This window comes from Salminus brasiliensis, chromosome 2 (genome assembly GCF_030463535.1).
Source record: "Salminus brasiliensis chromosome 2, fSalBra1.hap2, whole genome shotgun sequence".
Classification (NCBI taxonomy): domain Eukaryota; kingdom Metazoa; phylum Chordata; class Actinopteri; order Characiformes; family Bryconidae; genus Salminus; species Salminus brasiliensis.
This window is the reverse complement of record NC_132879.1, coordinates 33096333-33118958: the sequence shown is the minus strand read 5'-3', so window position 1 is coordinate 33118958 and position 22626 is coordinate 33096333. Positions and strand designations below refer to the sequence as shown.

The following is a 22626-nucleotide window of genomic DNA, read 5'->3' as shown; positions in this document are numbered from 1 at the left end:
TACAGTTGTAATGAAGAAAAGGGGGAATGAGGGTAGTGTTGCTGATAATTACTTTGTATGATAATCAGTTTAACCATTAACCTTGCAGGACTTTTCTGTAGTACAGTTACATTTGGATTTTATATGGGTTGTACCAGCAAATATCACACAATATATTATACACTGAATGTTTTATGTTACAGAATGAAAATGGCCTATAGCCTCTGGCCAGCTTATTGGCTAGTTGGCCAGCTCAGCTCGTGATCAGATTAGAGTATGTCTATTTACCTTTGATGGTTTAGCTTGTCAACCAGCATGACCAAGCTTGTCAACCAGTATGATGAATTTGTAGATCCACATGACCAAGGTGGTCAACCACTATGACCATCATGACCATTATGGTTGACAAGCATGGCCACATTGGCAGCATGACAGCCATGACCACCATGAGGTTGTGGTCCACCAGTATGAACAACCTTATCCAATATTCAAATACTATGACCAGCTTGATGACAAACTAATAGACCAGCTAGTCCATCACATTCAAAAGAAAACATACACTATACACTACAGATTAATGAGCTGGCTTACCAACCAGCAAAAACTGGCCTCAAGCTGGATTTCTCAAAAGGGTAAGGGATGGCTCTGGTCAGTTTGGTAACCTCCCTGCTGAATCGCACCTGATTACACTCATCAGTTAAGCCATTGAACTCTATAGACCTATCATTGATGACTTCTGCAATTGCTATTTCTCCATGGGACTTCACAACCATACCACATTCCAGGACAAACACATTTGTGAAAGTCATATTACTTTCTATAAAGCTATATGTACAGCAGGTCTGGGTTTTGTATTTGTGTCTGTTGTAACTGAGATCTAAATGGTGCACCAAGCCAAAGTTAGGCCACAGGCTTATCGAATGTTGTTTTCATGTCCTGTTGTGTTTCAGGGCTGTACTAGCTGGTGGATAGGGTGTTGAGGACGCAGGAAGGAAAGGGCATGTGGACTCAGGAGCTAAAGAGTCTCTCTTACCTGGCCTGCACTGAGTAAACCAAACTCTAACCTCTACTGCAGACCAGCAGCCTGTGAGTATTCCTGCTCATTTTATCAAGCGCAATATGAAGCACTGCACATTCAAAGCACCTTGAAAAGTTTGCTCATCCTATTATGCATTTATAGGCTGCAAGAGGTGGTTAGCTCTGTATTCACAAGGCGAACAATCCATATTACAAATACACATATGCATGTAATCACAAATCATAAAATAATTAATGTCCATACTAATTGACAGGCGTTAGGAAAACAATAACCTGGTACAGTCTCTTTTCTCAGTTTATCAGTATACTGAGTTACTGTCAAATATTGATGTTTTATCCTGTATTTATGATAAGATCACTTGATAATACACACACACATGCAATATCGTATGTATAGCCTAATCTCCAATCTGATCTGCTGTTTGTATTGAATGTGTAATGTGATGTGCTCCATTGTGACCACTGCTATCACACTTGTCTATAAAACAATCAGTAGGGAGCAGCATGAAATGCTGTCTGTGTAGGAAAGAGACACTAGCCTGGCACAGCCTTCAGTGCACATACAAGCACATAAACACATGTACTTCTGTGATATTTGGCTAATGCTCTTTTCCAGATTGACGTACAGTTGAATCATGTGACACAGATGGGCTATCATAGCATTAAGAGTCATCCAAGCACTCTTATTGGTGTAGTGTGGTTTGCTTGTTCATTCAGGGAATCGAACCCTAGTCTGCCACAGCAAGAGCTGCTAGTGTTGTTCCCCTCTACGCAACACTACACCAACAGCTTTTACCCAGGGTTTTAAACAGGAAATGCTAAAGCGTTAATAAAAGTCCAAATCTGGGTGTAGTGGACCCGGCACTAGGTCTAGCACAATTCCTGGCTAAGACCGAAGTGTTTTACTGTAGTTTAACAGGATGGTCACAGTATGGTATTTTGTACAACCTAGAGACAAGTGGCTAAAACTACCCAGATTCACAGGGAAACATATCTATTTGGCGTGTCAAGTTTTCAGTTTTCGTGAGCGGACAAAAACCCCACAGGCATGTGTTTAATGCATAATTCTAGAGAGAGCAGAAATCAACCTTGCTTGTGTGTGCGGCCACTTCTGCACGACACAGCATGGCCAGCAAAGCAGAAAGTTTATGTGACGCTTTTGTTTTTACTGTTGAGTTTTCACTTTTCGTGAGAGGAAACACTGCAAGAGTGTGCGTTTGTACAAGATTCAGAAACGAAGGTGTTGAGGCTGTTGGCTGTTCATGCTGTGAACTCCATGTTCTGTTTACTGAAACATTCATGGCAAGCATGAGCATGTGCATGCTGGTAAAACCTTGAACATTACTTGTAAACATAACCCAGGACGTTTTTCTGGTGTGTTTGAGGGTCTCAGCGACTGACATCTTTAAATTATGGCAGAGCTAATTGCTACATAAAGGTCTGACCTCACTGGGGTAACCATGGCCCTAAATGTTGGAGAAGCAGGCTTGGAATCGGAAGGCTGCCAGTTTGATCCCCTGGACCAGCAGGAGGTGGGGGGTGGGTGAAGTGAAGGAACAGTGTTTTCTTCTTGCTCAGTGTTTCCCCCACTCGCTCTGGGTGGGTGTTCTCCCTGACTCTTCACTTGTATGTGAGTTCACTCCCATAGATGGTTTGAATTGTACTGTAATGCAAAGGTTGTAAAGTGTGTTTCTAGTTCATTTCTAATCAAGGAATTGAGAACAGGCTTTCCCTCGTTTGCACATACGAATTATTGTCTATAGCACACTGTTTCTCTCTCTAGTATATTGTAGTGCAATGAGCCTGTGCTGTTCCTTCTACAGTCCCAGTTTCAACTGGTTTGATTAATATGCTCTAATATAGTCCGTAGTTAAACGTGGTGAGTGATGTCAGTGTGCCTGACAGATGGCAGTCTCTGTAGGTGTGTGAAACAGCCTCTTTAATCGCTGCAGCACCTGTAAGGTTAACCAGCCAACCTCAATAATGTGTTAACACCCACATGAGCTGCCTGAACACATCAGCACACCCACCTCACCATCACCCTAATACGGCACTACCTTATCATTATATACACTACAATCGCCACCCTGTAATGTCCCTGTCGTAATGGCTGTTTGCATGTAATAAGAGTGGTTAGAGACGAGGCCTGGGGGATAGGATAGAGCAAATCGTCCGTAATGACTAAATATGAGGCACATTACTGTTTTATTTGAGATTCTGAACACTGGTGGGTGATAAATATCGACCCAGATCTACCCAGGCCTAGGAAATGCCACTGCATCCAGATGAGCTCCTGTCCTGTGCGGGTGGAGAAGGGGTGGGGTCGGTGTTGTTTTTCTTCTCTGGGGCCGTACTCATCACTCATCCTCGCTGCTCCGCGGTGCAGTAAAACTGATGGACAGCATTCCGCATGACTTAGGACAAATGGCGGTGCCAATGCAGCATGGACGTCTCTGTGAGAGGGTGAAGAGCGCCGTGTTTATAGTCCGGAAAGGTGACCAGGCCCAGCCCTAATAATAGAATAATGCCTCAAGCTGTTAGCGTACAGAAGAATTAATAGCCTTGTTTTTGACTGAATTATAGTCAGCTGCTTGTAAATCACAGATAGACGTATGCGTAGGTGGGTGCGTGTGCGCACACGCATCAACATTAGAGGACTCCAAACCGTAATTGCTGAGCCTTTATGAGTTTGTTACAGAGTCATTAGTGAGAAAGAGAAATGGAAAATTTTTAGGTTAACCCTTTAAACCCTTCCTTTATTCTTTTTAAGAGTTATTTATGCAGTAACTATGATAAAGTACCACTGATTGCTATGGTAGGTGAATAAAGCTAAATAAAATAAATAGATGGATGAATGAGTTCATAAATGGTTGGGCAAATATAGTAAATGAATGAATGCATGAATGGGCAAATACAATAAATTATGAATAATTGAGTGAACGAAGAAGTGAATAAATAAATTAATTAATTGACTGATAAATGAACACACAAATAACACATGTATGAATACAATAAACAAATTAATGGATGGATGAATGGATGGACAAATAAGTAAATACAATGAATAAATCTTTGCATGATGACATTTTGATGTACCAAAAACTGCAATTGATGATTCTTTACAAAATGTAAAAAATCCATATAATGTAAAGGTTTCCATCATCAATTTGTTATTATTATGTGAAGTTTCTGTAAACCATTAAAGAGTTCTGTACACTTACACACGTCAAATTTTCAAGTGTAGTTATGAAAAATATCTTCTAAAGCTCTTCTATACTGTAATCCCACAAGTTGTTTTAGCCCAAATAAATTAAGTTTGTTGCATGTAAAATTGGATATATCCCACATATTACTATTTTGAGTAAGGGTTGTGGTCATTTTCCAGATATTTGAGTTAGTAATTAAGTTTAGTCTGTTGCCATTAGCAAATGGCCACTACTTGGCCCATGCAAGCTTAAAAACAGCACACACACTGATTTTGGATTTAATAATTTCTCCCATATTAATGTATTAATAAGGGAGCTCTATTGATTCAGTAATATATAACAGGTTTGTGTGTGGAATACAATATATAAATATAATTTATATTTTATGTGTATAATTATATATACATATAAACTCACATCTTTTTCATCACCAGTTTGCATACTGGGCGTGTCTTCCCCACTTTCACTCACGGTCAGTGTGTAGTTGTATTCCCCAGGCTACATTCCCTTAGGTATGCAGTTATATAGTTGGCTGCCTGGCCTCAGTGTTGTAGGCTATATGAGCAAGTTACCATTTTCTTTACTGCCAAGTGTGACTTTATGCTGTCTTAGTACTGCAGTGGTCAATCCTGCATTACCATAAGATTATACTTTCAGTGTTGTTGGCAGATTAAGAATAGTTAATTAAGAAATGAAAGTCTAAACACTATTTAAAAATGCAATATTATTTACCTTCAGTTGAGTCAAAAGATTCCATAAAAACAAACATCCAACATGAAAGTTTTTCATTTGTTTAACAAAGCCTAACTCAATTCAATTAAATTAGGTGAACTTATCCGGGTTTACAGTGTGTCATTGCTCTAAACGTGCGTTTCTGAAATGTATATTAAATTAGGAGCTATTATATGTGGATACATTTTCTGTAGATGGTTCTTTTTCTGGTGTCTTTATCCAAATTCTTTAACCTTTACAAAGTCATCATTTGTGGCTGGCAGTAGCCATTAATATTAAAGACGCTGATAAGCTGAGAGGAATCCAGTTTGCTTTCCGGCTGTGACCTGGGTCAAGAGCTCACTCAGTCCAAATCAAATCACTAGCCTGTGTGTAAGAGAAGGCCAGAGTAGGCACCACATCACATCCGGATTCAACCCCAGCAATGAGTCACATCACACTGTTTGACGCCCCCTCTGCTCCGCTGGTCAGACCCATTCAATCAGCATAGAACATCAGAGTAAAAATCTGAAAAATAGCCCCTCTCTGCTTCACTGGCCACGAATCGGGGGAGGGGGCAAAAGAGTATTTCCGCTCTCCGGATGAAATGACGGTATTAATTTAATCTCATGTGACTTACCATGACCTGTCACAGCGAATCAGAATTTTCTCCGCTACGTTACAGTCATCACACAGTCCTCAGTGGAGGCTGGAGTGGAGTGTTTGCTTTGGGAGCCCTCCACATGGCCCTCTGAGCCTAACTCTGTTATTGCTGTGGCCTGCCTGGCCTTGACTGTTGTTGGCGTGTTTCTCTACACTGCAGTAATCGCTCTGCTCTTTAGATAAAGCACACAAGTCCATGCTGCTGGGTTATGGGCTTTTAGTCTGCGGCAAAAGTGACTATATTCAGTGTGAAACCCCAGTGCTCTAACACTTTCGGTGAGTAGAGGGAGCCATCAGCATCTGCAGGAGTCTGAATGAAGCTACAAAAACACAATTAGATCCTGGCTGATGCGCCAGTTTTGAACCAATATTGATACAGCCATTAGAGTAGAGAAACGCACTGGTTAGCGAGATATTGATCTTTGTCTGCATGGATTAAGCCAAAATATTGGGATTTCTGTGTTAGGATAATACATTTCTCTGGACTGTGCTCAATACGGGGCTTCAAAATGAACGGATAAAGCTGATTACTTCATCAATCGGAGAAATAAAGTCATAAAAGATTCATGTTGACCTAGAAAGTAATCTGTAGACTAAACAGTTCTGCAAACGATTCATGTGTACGTGGTCAGCATGGGGATCAGCAGATTTCGGTTGGTTTAGATCATAGCACGCCATCAGACAGCTCCGTTTTTGCCTGTTTACCCAAATCATATCAAATGTCGATACTAATGTCTGTATGGCTTTGAAAATTCTGTGATACTGTCAGCAAAGCCAAGAAAATAAGCTGATGTCAATATTACTGAGACATTGTGCTGTCAGGCATGATAACTCCTCTTGTGTTGTTAATAGTCACTGTCCTAAGAGCACCAGGCAGTTTCTGTCTCTCTCTCTTCTCTGACCAACAGAAAAAAGCTGTATGCTCAGACCGTAGAGCGCATTATACTTCAAATGGCATTATGTGCAGTGGAAAACCACTATTTTTTGGGTTCTGCTGCTTCTGGCTTGTTGTTTTTTTTTATTTTCTGCCCCGGATCCTTACAGAACGAGTTGAAAAATGTTGACTTTAGCAGCGACTTTAACAGCAAAGCTGCACTCATCATGAGACAGCCATGGAAAACGAGCAAAAATCAAAAAATTAACATAATGGTGACTTGAAGATAAACATAACTGCACTAGCAATCACGATATCATCTCAGGAATTGCTAGGATACAATGTGCTAATTTCTTCTTCCATCCATTTAGTGTAAACTGTAATGTGGTGTCAAACATCCTGTCCATAAAAGCACCCTTAAAGTGACAGCATGCTCCTCCACTGCTTGCAAAATGTAACACAAGTGGATTGCACTGATCCATAAGAGTGTATTCATTCATGTCAAAATGTATCAATCCTGTTCTTCCTCAATGAAAGTGACAAAATGAGTCCCATTCCTGTAGTTCACTGCTCATCATTGTCATCATGGCTTCTCACAGTTGTTTACAGCAAGGGGATTGTTTCTTCTTATAAGTCAGTGACAGTGATGATGTGTCATACTGGAACATTGGAATGTCACAAATTCAGCAGTCATCATGAAATCCAGTCATTTTGAGGTACTGAGTTTCAGTTTCAGCTGGTAAGATGAAGACAAAAGCAAGATCTTTAATGGATACGATTAGCATTTTTTTATTTTCCAGTAGAAGGAAAAGCTCTCAGTTTCCCTCTTGTTTTATTATTCACAGATTTGTGTTCCAGGGAAAGCTGGTATCACCACAGTTCCCATAAATGGCCTACTGCAAAGAACTACACGAAACCGCCCTAAATGGCAGAGTGCAAAGCATGATCAATTATTCAACCTGATAACAGAAAACCTCAACCTAGAAGACTTTCTTCTGGTTGTCTCCGTTCTGTTTTTCCTCTCGTGAGGGGTGAGCTGCTCCGAAATGAAAGCGGCGAGGAAGGTTTGCAGGGACTTGACTGCCACCGTATGAATATTCATAACAATGAATCATAATCGATGCGCAGTGGGTGAAACGAAGCGCAGATGAAACACTTTCTGCCCTACACGTTTCAGTGCCCTCTTCCCTTGGATAACTGCTAGTTAAGATATAAAACCACTAAGAGTGGAAAAATTGGATTTTGGCGAGCAGAATGTGTGTTTGAAAAAGATTTGCTGTAATCTGAGCCTTAGAGCGGAGAGTGTGGAGTCAAGGTCAGCTTTGGCTTCCAGAGAGGGCGCTTAAGCAGGCAGTGTGAAGGATTGGAGAGCGGGGACGTTTCCGTGGCGTGTGGAGGGAAGATTGGAGAGAGGAGGTGTTGGGGCAGCACTAGAGGACTGCAGAGATGGTGAAGGCTTTGAGATTAGCCCACACACGCGTGTCTGTGGAGGGGGGCCCCTCGCAGAGCCAGCTGCCTGAGCTGTGCAGAGCGAAGGGGCTTGCATGAGTTCCACCTCGAGACACGTAATGCAGATGTCACAGTGAGCCCGGTCATGGCGGCCCACCCCCTCAATAGAGCGGGGCAGCATGATGACAAGCCTGCATCATCTGTCTGTCAGAACGATCTCACACTCACCTGAAATATGTTACTCATGTTAAAGTTGGAGAGCACTCAGACTTAGCATGATGTTATACCTTTAAGTAGTGTTTAGTATGGTAAACACTGCTGTGCAATGGGTTAAATGTCACATTGGTCAAGAGCAGAGGTTCTCAAACTGTAGTACAGGTGGTGTGCAAAGCGGTGATGCTGCAAAAAATAAATTGTGTTTATCCTTGGTTCATAAAAATACTGTGTGAGACTACCTGAGGTGCCTCAAATAACAGCTTCAAAGTCATGTTGACACTCCACTGACCTGTAATAGGGAGAGTAGCGTCTCTCTTGCTGCACTATGTAGCGTGCAGGACAACACTCACAAGAACTGTGAAATGCTGTGTAATGCTACGTCATATTCATATAAAATGTGTTACCTTGAGTGGATGCTCCAAGCGCGAATCCCACTTCCTGACTTTTGGGGGAGCCTAGAAGCAAGAAATGCGAATTCTTGCATAATGCTACTTTAAAAACAACAACGTTGGTGACTCAACATGCAAATTCCTCTTCCTGACTGTTGCATACAGCTGCTAAAATCATTATATAGTATATAAAGGTAGCAGATATCAGGATCTTGACACTGATAACAGCCAATGCTTGCAAGCATCGGAAACAGAGACCACAATATTCAAGCTGTCTAGGCTTGAGTACTTTGGAGACTTTGGAGATCTAGAGCAGCACAAATCCACAGTAAAGAACACTCCAGAGCAAAAGGAGGCAAACTGCTCACATTTGGCCTACTGGGTATAAGTTTGTGTGGCACTGTGGGTGAATGAAATGACTTGTAGGTGGTCCTTGGAGGTTTAGTCTTGATCCTGAGGGGTACTTGGTCTGAAACATTTGAGAACCACTGGTTTAGAGTACACAGCTGGATTTATTAACAGTTCACAATCAGCTAAGTAATATGTTACAATTAAACTGAAAATACTACCTATACAGAAAGTGTAAAAGTGAGAGAAGACAGGGGGGTAAGGGATCCAAGAAGTTGCCTTCCCTCACCTGCCTCACTGGAGCACTGTCCTTTCTTTGCATGAAACACAGAGTTTCTTGCCTGTTCTTACCAACAAAAAAGGAACAGCACGTTACAAACATTTTCCAACAGGAAATTCTTTGCCTTCTGGGATGTAGATGTTGTAAAACCAAGAATGGCAGAATTTTACAGTATCAAACGTCATGGGCTAAACTCTGAGAGCCTTCACTCTCACAGCTACACAGATACTAGTCACTTTGTGGTTAGTGGGTAATTTACAGTAGTTACAGAACTGCTGCTATAAGCCTTAAAATAAGTGACAACCAATAAAAGTAATGATTGCCTAATGTTTAAAGAGCTGAATCTGTTCACACATTCGGAATCAGATTCAGATCACTACTTTTGTCCACACTACAGGGACAGTCATGTTATTTTAGAGAGTTATTTTTAGACTAGGTGTTGAGATTACAAGATACAAGTGACCAAACGTGACCAAAAGTCCAGACATGCATGCACGTAGTTTGTTCGAGATCAAGATAAAAAAAATACTTCCAAACAAGAAACACATTTCACAACATATTGCATGTTCGTTTTACCAGCTACAACATTAACAGAACAGGACATTAGTGTAGACTGACCTGGTTAGCAGGTAATGTTAGCTAACATGCTAATAGGCTCTTCCAGTAATATATAATCAGAGGCTATTTCTAATCTAAATGTAAAATTACAACAATAATATATGGTTTGTTAAAAGCTTCAGCTCTATGTTTAGGTAATGACATGTAAATGTACTCCACTAATCAATTTCCTTTCTCGCACATTCTGTTGTCAAGAACCGCTGTCGAAGTCAAAAGTCAAAGTCAGCTTTATTGTCAAATGAAATGGTATTTTATTCATTTGTAGGAACGTAAGAGTGTTTGTATAAATGAATAGATAGAGATCCCTGACATTGACATAAAAAGTAAAGTGACATATGCAGCAGATAACAAATCTTACATACTGTTCATCCCAGTACATACTGTTCATCACAGTACATACTGTTCATCACAGTACATACTGTTCATTATAGTACATAGTGTTCATCCCAGTACAGTTTTCATCCCAGTATGTACATACTGTTCATCTCAGTACATACTGTTCATCCTAGTACATAGTGTTCATCTCAGTACATACTGTTCATCATAGTACATAGTGTTCATCCCAGTACATACTGTTCATTATAGTACATAGTGTTCATCTCAGTACAGTGTTCATTCCAGTACATACTGTTCATCTCAGTACAGTGTTCATCCCAGTACATACTGTTCATCTCAGTACATACTGTTCATCATAGTACATAGTGTTCATCCCAGTACATACTGTTTATCCCAGTACATAGTGCTCATCATAGTACATACTTTTCATCCCAGTACATACTGTTCATCCCAGTACATACTGTTCATCTCAGTACATACTGTTTATCATAGTACATAGTGTTCATCCCAGTACATGGTGTTCATCATAGTACATAGTGTTCATCTCAGTACATACTGTTCATCACAGTACATACTGTTCATTATAGTACATAGTGTTCATCCCAGTACAGTTTTCATCCCAGTATGTACATACTGTTCATCTCAGTACATACTGTTCATCCTAGTACATAGTGTTCATCTCAGTACATACTGTTCATCATAGTACATAGTGTTCATCCCAGTACATACTGTTCATTATAGTACATAGTGTTCATCTCAGTACAGTGTTCATTCCAGTACATACTGTTCATCTCAGTACAGTGTTCATCCCAGTACATACTGTTCATCTCAGTACATACTGTTCATCATAGTACATAGTGTTCATCCCAGTACATACTGTTCATCCCAGTACATACTGTTCATCTCAGTACATACTGTTCATCCTAGTACATAGTGTTCATCTCAGTACATACTGTTCATCATAGTACATAGTGTTCATCTCAGTACATACTGTTCATCATAGTACATAGTGTTCATCCCAGTACATACTGTTCATTATAGTACATAGTGTTCATCTCAGTACAGTGTTCATTCCAGTACATACTGTTCATCTCAGTACAGTGTTCATCCCAGTACATACTGTTCATCTCAGTACATACTGTTCATCATAGTACATAGTGTTCATCCCAGTACATACTGTTTATCCCAGTACATAGTGCTCATCATAGTACATACTTTTCATCCCAGTACATACTGTTCATCCCAGTACATACTGTTCATCTCAGTACATACTGTTTATCATAGTACATAGTGTTCATCCCAGTACATGGTGTTCATCATAGTACATAGTGTTCATCTCAGTACATACTGTTCATTCCAGTACATACTGTTCATCTCAGTACAGTGTTCATCCTAGTATATACTGTTCATGTCAGTACATACTGTTCATCTCAGTACAGTGTTCATCCCAGTACATACTGTTTATCTCAGTACATACTGTTCATCATAGTACATAGTGTTCATCCCAGTACATACTGTTCATCCCAGTACATAGTGCTCATCTCAGTACATACTGTTCATCTCAGTACATACTGTTCATCCCAGTACATAGTGTTCATCATAGTACATACTATTCATCCTAGTACATAGTGTTCATCTCAGTACATACTATTCATCCTAGTACACAGTGTTCATACTGTTCATTATAGTACATACTGTTCATCATAGTAAATAGTGTTCATCTCAGTACATACTGTTCATCATAGTACATAGTGTTCATCTCAGTACATAGTGTTCATCTCAGTACATAGTGTACATCCTAGTACATACTGCTTATCTCAGTACATACTGTTCATCATAGTAAATAGTGTTCATCTCAGTACATACTGTTCATCATAGTACATAGTGTTCATCTCAGTACATACTGTTCATCATAGTACATAGTGTTCATCTCAGTACATACTATTCATCATAGTACATAGTGTTCATCTCAGTACATAGTGTTCATCTCAGTACATACTGTTCATCCCAGTACATTGTGTACATCATAGTACATACTGTTGATCTCAGTACATACTGTTTATCTCAGTACATACTGTTCGTCTCAGTACATAGTGTAATAAAGCCAGTTTGTAATGGGGGTTGAATCATTTAGGTTGCAACTATATCTAGTACATTAATTCTATAAGTAAGGTGAGAGCTGTGGCCAGAGAAGCAGCTTTGTGGCCAGAAGGTAACAAGCTCAATCCCCTGAACCAACAGCACACGGCCGGCATGCCAGGCATGTGTGCTTACTGTCCCCCTAGTGTGTGTGCACTCACGGGTGGGTTAAAGACAGAGGTCAAATTCCCATTTCTCTTGTTCTTCTTCTTAAAGTGTACCAAATGTATTCTTGAAGTGACAACCAATGACAACCACTCATGGTCCATTGGCTGCTTAAGGGTTTACAGCGTAACATTTAGCAAACAGCGTTATTTAGCAGATCATTTAAAGTGATGTCAAGAGGAAGTTGCTTGTTAGCTGGGATCTTAATCCTACCTCACATAAACCAAAAACTAAATATCAGCTATTTAAAAATCATTACTTAAATGAACTGATTTATGCATGTTTGTTTTCCTCTCTACTGCACAGTGCAAAACACCAGTGCATTCCACTATTCACTTTAATTGGCTGTTAATACCTGCACTGCTGCACCAAGCCGAAACTATGCAGACACAGCTCCCTGAGTAATCTTACTGGCCACAAGGGAACTTTTAGTCTGTTTCTCAGGAAAAAAAATAAATAACAATAAAAATGATAATAATAATAATAGCATTGCTTTCAGACAAGGCAATTTGTACTCCTCACTCTCTAATGGCTCACTCTACAGCAAAAATGAGGGTAAATAACTCGTTGTTGTTGTGGCAGACTCATGCCCTCAGAGTGGCACAAGGACATCATTACATTTAGAAAATGCAGCCACGCCGTTTTAATCACGCTTGGATTGCGCAAGGCTCTCAGTGGGATTTGCTCTCCAGCAGCCCTACACTTCTTCTAATTATAAGCCACTGCCTTTAGCTTTAGTCTGTCTAATGGGGATGCACGGGAGCCACTGGAAGTAGATAAATGGGTTGCAGATTTTGCAGGTTTATCTATTGAAAGTGGGCTAGTGAAGGCTTCCGTAATCACTTTGCACACAGGGATGCTTTCCCAATCAGGCGGATGTGTGTCCATGTGTGTGGGCAGGGTGACCCAGTGCAGCAGGTGGGAGGTTGTAACACCCGTAACTAAAATAGAGGCAGGGATATCCTCTGAATCAGAAAGACCTGTGCCATAATTCTCAATACACTCAAGAAAAGCCTGGTTGGCTGAAAGCCTTCGTGGGAGCAGAAGGACTTCTTTAAGCCTTTGAAAAAAGGTTCTTTACACTCACGCTTTAAAAAAACAAATGCGAAAAAAGGTTTTTTTCTAGGGCATCACTTACAGAATAGTACCCTGAAGTTTAAGAGGGTAATTGCTCAAAAAGGTGCTACATTAAGTTGCCAATTGATTTAGGTCACCCACCATGTAGCTACACTCACTAGCCATTTTATCAGAAGCATGTATCATGTAACATGTATATATGTGCTTTTTTATTTACAAGTGTTGAAGCTTGTAACTTTTTACAAGAACTGACTGAAAGCTGGTTATTTACATCTACTCACATTCACGGTCAGCAATGTATCCAGAAGGCCTAGAGTGATGTATTTCCTATACCTGGTTGGTTGATTCCAGTGTCACTTTCTAATAACTTCAGTCCATGTCCTGAAGGCCTGCCAAATAGGAGAGCTTGGCTACCTAGATACAGTGGCGGATAGATAGGTGTGGAGGCTCTTCTGTGCTTTGGAAGCTGAAGAGAGAGTGCCCAGTGGTCCCTTACTCCCTAGATACTCTGGTAGAAAAAATTGTGATCATTTTCCATTGGGTCAAAATTGTAACCTTTACATTTTCAACCAAAACTTCAACCAAAAGCCCCTGGCAACCTACATCTCAAGTTTCTTTCTAATGAAGTTAATCTGGCTCCTCAGGGCCCTCAGTGTAAATGTATGCAGTATGTCTTACGAATATCTTCCCATTGTCTAATAAATGTGTGCTGTACCTCACCAGTCAGGTGAGTGGGTCATGTTTACGTCAGCATACCCCTGACCAATCACAAGGCTAACATGGCTTCACCCCTTCTTTAAGTCTAAGCAACCTGGCTGCGACTGGGGAAGTGGCTGCCCCACATGCCCGTTGTCCCTCACATCCGGCCTCTATCGAGTCTCTGCTTCTCCACAGAGTTAAAGCCTGGTACCGATGTAACGCAGTAGAAGGGGATATCTGCTGCCCACCACGCACCCATACAATGCCCAACCGGCTCAGCGCATAACCGTTTCCCAAGTGCCATAAACATTACAGACTTATTTCTTAGTTTACAGGGATCATTACGTATGTACCAACATATGTACCAATATGGCCAGGCTCTGGCCATATTGGTACATATGTTTTGGATGGTGGGCTATTTGCAGTATAGCGGTAACACTGACGTAGTAGTGTGTGTTGCACTGGGAGAGCACTTGAGAGTAGTCCACCATCAGAAACAGACCACTGATAAATGGTTAGAGAATGGTGGACACAAATTGCGTATGGAAAGAGGCACCAACAAGGTAGACATTTCTAATGAAGTGGGCAGAAAGTTCCCTGCATCCGGCACCATTTAAAGATTTGAGAAGCAACAACAAAAAGAAACAATGCAGCATTTTCTATTCTTCTCTTTGCAATATGATCTACGCACATCGGATTGCGTCGTGGTGTCTGGCCTTGTCAGAGCGCCAAGAAATATGTTTGCCGTCTCTGTGACACACTGCCAAGAGTTATTCAGAGCATCTGCACTGTTTGTTATTCTCTTTAAAAAGCTATTTCTTTCCGCTCCTCTTTCTGTAAATGTTATTTCTGCCTCTGTGGTTTGGTGCTTTACACCTTTGATAGAAAAGAGCAACCAATGCACACACACACACTCACCTTCTCATACACACACAGGCCGATATCCAGGCCTGGTTATTCTTCCTGCTTAGTGCGGCTTGACAGGTGAGGTTGGGGTGGGGATGAAGACGGGGTGGGGAAATAGCTTCAGCAGGAGAGAGAGAGAGAGAGAGAGAGAGAGAGAGAGAGAGAGAGCGAGAGGAGCACAGACGAGCGAAATATTTTCAAGGTCATTTCATACAAAGAGAGAAAGATGAGCGAGGGGGAGGTTGGAATTGACGAATGTGAGAGGAGCATCCTTCTGATGCTCTTTCTCTGAAATGAAAGTGTGTTTCTGTTCCCTGCTGCCTGTCATCCCGCATCTTAACCGCATGCCGCTTCAAACTGAGCGCAGTGCTTCTCTGCTCCTTCTCAAACACGTTGGTAGACAACTCTAATTAATTTCAGATTCCAAAGGGCACTTCCTTTCTAGCGCCTCACTTTCACTGTGCAATTACGTCATGCTCGGCGGCCAGCGGTGAGTCTTTTGATTTCATTATTCTGATGGTATTACACTCCAGATACTGTCCTCAGAGGATTATGGGTATTGTGGATGGACATTTGGCTTAGGAAGGATGAGATTTTCCAAGAATTTACCCATAAGTAAATCTGTGTATCTCTCATCTCTGCGGTTCCAAAATGAACCCCTCACTGACCTTAAATCACTAGCAGAAGGGAGGCACATTAACTAAGCTGCGTCAGCTGAATCGCCCGAAACTGCCTTTTCTATGATGCTCTTCTTTAGTGGTGTCCAAAAGTATTCAGACTCCCTTTCTAATGAATGAATCCAGCTGCATTAAAGTGCACCCACTGCTGACACAGGCGTTAAAATGTGCACACACAGCTTGTACAATGTCCATAGAAAAGCATTGCTAGAAGCATGGGATGCTCTGAAGCAGCAGCACATATATGAGCTGGCACTCTTAAAAGTACTGCTGGACCTATAGTGAGGCCTACACTGATGTGTGTGTATGTGATGTGTTATGGTCAATAGCATTAAGGTAAATCTTTGATTCTATCATGATTTCTTTTTTGTGATCATTTAAAATCTCAAATTTGCCAATAATTCCATAAATTAATTTTGTGTTTTTGTTTGTGTGATTCAGATTCACACTGAAATAAACTGAATTCACAAATATAAATCTATAAAACATTAAAATGCAGTTCAGTGTAATTGACTTGTCCCCTGCAAATCTGTGCATCACGCTGCACTGATTCCTTATTACACCCCTACATAATATCTTAAATACAGGTGTGTGGATGTCTGTCCATATATGTGTGTGTGTGTGTGTGTGTGTGTGTGCGTGTAGATGTGCAAGCATGTAATCCGTTATCTGTGGCATAGCACTGACATGCCGGTGAGGTCCTCCATCATGCTGTAGTGCGGCCGGTGCTCAGAGAGCGATGGAGTGTGTGAGTGTGACGGTAAGCAGAGCAGTTATAGATTCTGCCAATTACAGCCGCTATGTGTCCAGCCAGGGTGATTGGTCACAGTGGGACAAGCAGAATGGGCCAAGCGTGACGTGAGGTGGGCGGCTCTGTGCGCAGGGCTGATGGGCTCTGCACCTGTAATGGCTTCCATGACTCAGTGAGAGGGACATCCAACACCGAGACCAATGATGTTGCTCTGTCTGTCACTCTCTCCATCCTACTGCTGGACTGTCTTCCTTCTTCGTTCTCCTTGGCTGACAAGTCGGAGTCTCCGGAGTTAACCCCTTAAGCAGTGACATAAGTACCTGCAGTGCGGGCGGATCATCTTTCTTGGACCTCGCTATCGCTATTTATTTGGATGCTACTTTTCTAAAGTTTGGATCAGTGTTTTCATTCATGTATGAAGTCAACTAAATGTATGAAATGAATTCAGTATGCTAACCTTACATAACTAAATAGCGTTCAAACTATTAGTAAGAAGCTGAGAAAGCGTTGTAAGTTGTAAAAAAAATTGAACATACTGAATATTTAAAAATTATTATAATTTAACCACTTTATAATAAATAAATAGTGTTTATACATTTGTAAATTTTTTATCTATACCATATTGGTCATCATTGTGTATAAAATAACTAATTTTTCATATAACAAGTGATTACAACCCTTTAAACAGTAGTTTAAGTAGCAATGTAAAGGGCCCAAAAACATTAAGGATAGTATTGTAGGTCATAGGGATAACTAGTAATATACTTCTGTTAGCCTACTTTAAAGCACTTACTGGGTTTAAACATAGCAACAGTGAATAATTAAGTAAACTACATTGTTATTTTAAATGAACTGAAGGTGATTGTAATATACAGTGTGTCTAATGGGATAGCACTGCCTGTAACATCTGCATGTGACTTAAAAATGCTGAGATGCAGTTTTCCAAGCCTATTTACAACCATGTTCTTTTTCCTTCGAATAAAAAATGCTGATTTTCCTTTTATGGTGGGCTCATGAAAAAAAATATATAAGCTCTGTTTTAATTGGCTGATTTATGTCATCTTTATGACCCAGTCGCCATGTAGCATAGTTTAGCCTATGGCAAACTATGTAAAATTGGTAAACCAGATACTAAATACCGTTCTCTTGATGTCATCTCAATGATAGTGTGTGGTTAGACTGGTAAAAATATAGACTGGTTGGCCGAGTAAACCTTTAGCCTCGCACCCATGCTTCCCTTAGCTGGCTTTTCTTTATTCTCTGGTCAAAGTAGCTTTAGCTTGTAGCTGCTCCTCTGCTCCTCTCCCCTGGCTTCTGCATGGCAGAGACTTGCAGCAACGCTACCTCCATATCTAGGAGATTGGCTACCATAGTGGCTGATGCATTTATCCTTGGCTAATTTACTGGCCTTAATCTCTATAGTTTTACGACTGTCACTGCTTCCACTTAAAATTGTTTCATTTTCAAACCGCTTCACAATGTGCTTTACATAAAAGCATCTTGATCAAAGTGGCGTTATTGTTCCTGAAATCTCGTGGATTTACTGAGCGATACGTCTAGCAATATTGGCATATCTCATAACATGCTTCTTTTGACTCACGTTAAAAAGTTAATATCAGAAAAAAAACAAAGAAAGGAAAAATCTCCTCTCTCATTACTCTGGCATTTAGCAAATAGAAATAATTTTGGTAATTCTAGTTGACCTAAAACGGGAAACGTTATTCTAAATTAATGTCAGACAGTGAGAAAAAAAATGTATATGTGTTTTTTTGTAGTGTATGTAACTTCTGGTTTCAACTGTATAATAAGAAGAACCGTGGCCTTAAAATGTGGATGCCCATTATGTTTTTAGGTGTATACCATGCATTCCTCTGGTATATACAGCAATCAGCCATAACATTATTACCACCCATTAAATATTGTTCTAGTCCCCCTCGTGCCACCAAAACAGCTCTGAACCATCGAGGCATGAACTCTGACGGCATCCGGTGGTTTCTGGCATCAAGAAATTAGCAGCAGATCCTTTAAGTCCAGCAAGTTGTGAGGTGGGACCTCCATGGATCACATCAATGAGGCTTGAGTGCCCAAAGACCCTGTCACCCTTTTAGTATGTACTGACTACTTCATGCCTAGAACACCACAAGACCTGCTGTTTAGGAGATGCTATGACCCAGTCGTCTAGCCAGCACAGCTTGGCCTATAGTCTCTCATATCTGTTCGGTAAAACACATCGACTTTAAGAACTGACTGTTCACTCACTATCTAATAAATCTCACTTCCTGACAGGTGCCACTGTAACACGATAATCAGCGTTATTTACTTCACCTGTCAGTGCTGGTAATGTTCACCACAAGAGCCATTTGTAGACATACTTTTGAAATACTCTGACATGCATCCTGTGAACAGACCAGCTTGTTAACAGAATATTCAAAAGCAGGTTTTGATCAGCTTGCTTGTTTGTGGGCTGTGTGACGGCGACAATCTAAAGAGAGGCAGAATTGATTTCGAATGCATGACTCTTCGCTCGAAGAGCAAATTTGTTTTCACTTCTCCTAATGAAAAATGTGAGAGATTGTTTGCCGATACCAAAAGAGTGCTATATGATCTGTATGAGAGAGTGAGGATCAGGACCATTGTGTTAACAATCCCTAATGACGGGCTTGACTCACTAATCATTACTGAGATGTAGCAGCTGGACTTTATGTTTCAGTGCTGAATCTTCTGTAGTTCTGAATTCCTGTCATGCAAACAGTGCTGAGAGTCTGAACCAGGAGTATTTAATTACCTCAGAGGAATGCCTGTAAATGTGAAAATGCTCTCAAAAGCTACTGCCTGCATATTAAGATCTAAGATTAGATCCAACTTCTCCTACTGTGGTGTCCTTCATGAAAACATATGCATGATATGTGACCTTGAAGAAGCCTTTTTGGGCCTGTAATCTTAAGAATCAAGGTACCAAAGAATGGACTTCAATGTAGTGATGCCATAGAACAAAATTTTGTTCTCTAAGGAACCTCTAATTTTCCTTACATATAGGAACACAGCTGGGGTTTGTGGAGTTGGGTCTCTGTTACTAACAGAGACCCTAAAAATGTACTGATTAAATATTATAGCAGAATTGTTAGAGTTGTGGGGCTGAGTGTAATAATATTTCATGGGGCCCAAAATCCCTGGCAGCACCCCTGACTACAGAACCTTGTTTGTAAATGGGTGAGAATGAATTCTATTAAAAAGGTAAAGGTGCACATATTTGTCACTGTACAGCGAAATGTGTCCTCCACATTTAACCCATCTGTGGTAGTGAACACACACTCACACACACTAGTGAACTAGGGGCAGTGAGTACACACACCTAGAGCGGTGGGCAGCCAACTCCAGCGCCCGGGGAGCAGAGAGGGTAAAGGGCCTTGCTCAAGGGCCCAACAGTGGCAGCTCGCCAAGCCCGGGAATCGAACCCACAACCCTGTTATCGATAGCCCGACCAGGAGTGGTCCATGCCCCAACTGCCCTATGTTAAGAGAATTAAAGATTTATTTTATGTAACGGTTCTTTACCAGTTTAAAGGTTCTTCACACTCACAGATCTCTTGCTCCGCAAGTTCAGAGTGTTTGGTTACACCGACCAGGAGTGGTCCAGAGATTTTAGGAGGACCACAGAATCAATGGTCTGGAGTTCGCATCAAGCTGATGTGAGTGGGATTGCGTGATTGGTTTATTTGTTTTAACGTGACTGCTTTGACTTAATGCCTGCAAGGCTAAAAACCTGTTCCTGCCAGAATGGCTTCTTGTCCACTGGTGTTCCTGCATGGTGGAATGCCATACCTGCAGAAAATGTGCTGCAAGGAATGCAAGGAAAATAATGAAAGAAACAGTAAACGGATAAACCTGGGCCCGACCATTTAGCTAAAATGTGCACAGAAAAGTGCCATTTGAAATTCCACAATCCATCTACGGTTCTTACAGAATTCTTCTGTGTAAAATCAAACCAGTGATCATGAGCCCCTCTCCCAAACAAAGCCAAAGTCGGTCCTGGGTGAAGACTTATGTATTCGGGAAATGTCCTTAGAAACATGGTTCTTTATGGAACCTAAATTAATCTTCTATGGAATTGCTCAAGGAACCCTTTGTAGCCTTTGGGTGTAGATCAAACTCTTTCTTTTGAAAAAGCCTGTAAAGTTCAGTTTTGCATGGTGTTGGACCTTTACATTTACAGTGTGTAGATGTTATGAATCTGTACGTCCAAGCGTATGAGTATCATAGCTTCTTTTTTAGACATCTGTAAGATTCCCATTGACTAATTCCACCAAGATGATCTAAATGACTGATTGTCTTGTTCAGCCCTAGTTTTCTGAAATAGTTTGTTAGTTGGGCATATTTGGGGCAGGCCAGGTTTTGAGGAAGGAAAATAATCCTCAGTTGCTCTGATATTTCACTGCTGTTGGTCAGGAAGCTAAAATGTGTTACATAACCTATTTGTCAGTTTAAATATAGAATAGTGGCACTATCATGATAGTTTATATGAGAAGGTAAAGCACACTGCAGAAGATTCATGATGTTGCCAAGATTTGCAAGCAGTCTAACTTGAATAAGAACATGGTTAGGTCTACAGTAGTTGTTGTATAATCCTTCAGGTCAGATTGTATATGTAGATATGCATTTTTGAACCTGTAGCTCACTGGGATGAGCAAATTCTAGATTTATATTATCTTGTTGTTTATTATTATCATAATCATAATGATTATGCTACTTTCAAGCTGTCAGATGTGTTCCTTTTCTAATATTTACTGATAATGCCTCATGGTCAAACTGAACTGCATCCACAAATAAAGAAACTACCCAGCTAACATGTCCATATAGAGTGCCAGTAAAAAAAAAAAATAATACATGTACAAACCCACCCAGAGCCCATGCCCACCTGGATCCCACCCAGCCCATGTTCTACCAATGTGAGCCCCATATGAGCATGTTGGCTGGGTACAATTATATGCAGTTGAATGAAGCTCCAGTAATTCCTTACACTTGATACTCTTCAGACATTAGTGTTTTATTAGTTTCAGCTCTCCTCTGAACTGAGTGTTTGTGTTTCTTTATAAATTCATCTCTCAATTGATGTTTTATGAGTACAAATATCTTTTAGAACCTGTTAGGTAGGAGGGTCACACAAAATGTGGCATGATTACACAGAAAGTAGTAGGAGATATTGGATGTGCGTCTGATTACATCTTCCACTCAATTTACTGATGTTTGAGCAACAAGCAGGAGCCAGGTTTGCATGTCCAATCTGTGGTTGCTCATAATGTGCCTCTGTGTGGCTGTAATATGCTCACAGTCCCTGTTGTTGTCCAAAATCTATTTTTGTTTTTAGCTTGAGTGAAATTACACTCTGTAGAACTTCATTTCTGTACCACTGAACTTTCATTTTGTGTTTTGTCTTGAGATTGTTCCTTCTTGAGTTATTGGCTGAATGACGATGGTCCTATGAGCATTTTGTGGGATTAACTGCAGTATTAGAAAATAGAAGGTCAATTCAGTCACATTGTGAATGCACATCAAGTACTCCCATCTGGCCCAGAATGAATTGGACAATAATACTCAGTGTAGCAGTACCAATTTTCTCTTATGAGAAAAAAATAAATAAATAAATAATATATATATATATATATATATATATATATATATATATATATATATATATATATATAGTATAGGAATACTATATGATTCCTACAGCTACATTTGGTTGATTTTTAAGTGAGCATAACTTTCTACAGAAAAAAACAACATAAATATAGTACTTTTAACTTGAATTTAATGACTTGAACATTTTTTTTAATTTAGCATATAAAAGTAGTAATAGCCATATTGTATAAATATTATATTGAGGTGAGAGAAGTACAGAAGTATAGATCAGTGCTTTTGTGTATACATCCAATGTTTTTAAGTATTGTGCATTACACTTAAGCTGCTGTTTGAGGTAACTGATTTTACTGTGCCTCCTTTTCTGAGCAGAGCTGAAATCTCTTGGTCTGCTGTCTCTTGGTCTGCAGTTTAATGGAAATCACTATTAAAGCATGTTTATGTGAATTGATCTGGGTTGTTCAGTGTA

The 22626-nt window shown here is 40.4% G+C and overlaps 1 protein-coding gene across 1 annotated transcript in view; it reads left to right on the top strand.

Moving 5' to 3' along the window:
- The window catches only part of lingo1a (leucine rich repeat and Ig domain containing 1a), a 137253-nt gene that overhangs the window by 65629 nt on the left and 48998 nt on the right, over nucleotides 1-22626 (top strand). The window contains exon 2 of the mRNA XM_072672413.1: nucleotides 930-1065. The gene's annotated coding sequence lies outside the window, so the exon portion shown is untranslated. The remainder of the gene's footprint in view (nucleotides 1-929; nucleotides 1066-22626) is intronic.